Consider the following 2,176-nt stretch of genomic DNA (forward strand, 5'->3'; position numbering starts at 1 on the left):
AAAATAACATAGTTATGTATAATATATTACATTTCTGACTGTATATCCCTGTAATTATTACACACTGTAGCTTTAAAAAAAAGCTAAAACTACAAAACCAGATGCAAATATAATAGCTGTTTGTTTCATTAAATTAATGCATCGATGCTCATTTTCAATAGAGAGTTGATAGAAAAGTAAATAACACAGACTGAGGAAAAATTACCTGAAAAAACAAGATCCAACTAATTTCTAGTTTTTGTGTTGATTTGAGAATAATCACTGCAGTTTTTACTTAATTTTTTGTCATTTTCTACTTAGGGTTGATCAGTTCTTGTTTCACTGAATTCCTAAAGAGCTCAATGTGTCTGCATTCAGTTTTCTTTGTTGTATTTTCACCAATATAGAATGTCAATATGAATATAAATGTCAATTTCACTTTTCTGTGGTTATTGTTATAAGGTTCCAATTAGCTTAAGATTTATAATGGTCATCCAATAAGATAAATGTTAGTTGTTCGAATCTTGTATGAAGCATTCTTTTTTCTTTATTATTTAATATTTCAGTTTTTTTATTATTAAATGCCCCCTTTATTCTAGTAGGGGGGTTTCTGTTCCCCAGTGGCCTTTGGTGGAATGAAAAGGAGCATTATGGAAGTCCTTTTCTGCCAATCTGTTAAATAAAATGAAAAAAATTATCTCAAAATAATGGGATTATAATGAGATAGTATCTCAAAATAATGAGATAGTATCTCATTATAATGAGATCTATAAAATGATGTAGATTGTTTTAGCTCACTTTCAAAATTAAACCTTAAACTAAGATCTTTCATTGAAACGCTTCTTAGCATCTTCACTGTTCTGAATCTGATTTTCTTGTTTTAATCCTGCTTTTAGCTATTCCATCAAGCCCAACAATAGAATAAAAGCAGCAATAAGAATAAATCTGCTGGGACATAATTGGTTTGGATAAAAGTGGTTTCTTCATGCACCCATGAGGAAATATGTTGAAGTTTGGCTTGTAATGCAAAAATATGTAAACAACAGGTTTTCATTTACCTCAGAAACGTTAGAGTCAAGTTATTTTTTTTCTTTCTCCTTTTTACATGTTCAATTGACGGCATTCCTTTTATGGTTTTCCCAGTGATCTGATCCTTGGACATTATTCCATAGAATATTTATGTTGTGGTTCCTTATGTGTTGGTGAGCGTCTCCACCCTGGTGGTTTGGAGTACTTTCATTATGCGGTGCTAGTTTGCAGCTTTTCTTCATCTCTTAAATTCCGCCTGGTTGCTGCAGACCATTAGTGAGTATTTCCAATTAACAAAACTGTATGAATGAAAATAACGATGGTTAACTTTCAGTTGTTTGCTGCTACCGCTATAATTTTCCATTTGCATGTGTTTTGTGTGTTAGCATCATTTATAAATCTGTTGCAGGTTTGGTGAATGCCCACTTTACTGCTCTCTAATTCAAACGAGTTCAGTTTTTTTTATTTTTGACCATACTGTCTTCTTTGCAAGTGTTTTTTTGGGTTTGCTTATCTTAATGTTTGCATTTGTAAGGCTTTTTGAATTTCCTGCGAGGTCATTTATTTAAAGTGTTAGAGGATTAAAGGGGACAACTTTAAATAAATGTTTCATGAAATAAATAAATGAGATTACAAAATTAAATAAAAAAAATGTATCAGGAAGTAATGAGAGTAAAATGAAGAAAACAAATGCAAAAATGAATGTCCCATCAAATATTAAATATACCTATTTATTTACCTAATATATTTTTATATATTACATCAAATAAACCACTAAATAAATAAATGTACCTTGAAATAATACAATATAAAATAAAAGTTTCATTAAAAATTCCATTATAAGTTAATTGTATTTAATTTTTTTATTTAATTCAGCATTAAAGAAAACTATCATTAAATTATGAAATGTAAAATGCAATCATATGTGCCAACAAATAAATTTTTTAAATGACGAAAATAAAATTAGTAAATGTAATTTTTTCGTTACATAAATTAATTTAACTTTACATATAATTATTTTATGACAGAGTATTAGGGCCAGGCTAGAGATTTTTTTTATTTAGTTCAAGAATAAAGTTGTAATGTTATGAGAATAAAGTCATAATATTACGAGAATAAAGTCGTAACATTACGAGAACAAAGTCATAAGAGTACGAGAACAAAGTCA

This window comes from Cyprinodon variegatus, unplaced genomic scaffold (assembly GCF_000732505.1).
Source record: "Cyprinodon variegatus isolate N-32 unplaced genomic scaffold, C_variegatus-1.0 Scaffold531, whole genome shotgun sequence".
NCBI classification, from domain to species: domain Eukaryota; kingdom Metazoa; phylum Chordata; class Actinopteri; order Cyprinodontiformes; family Cyprinodontidae; genus Cyprinodon; species Cyprinodon variegatus.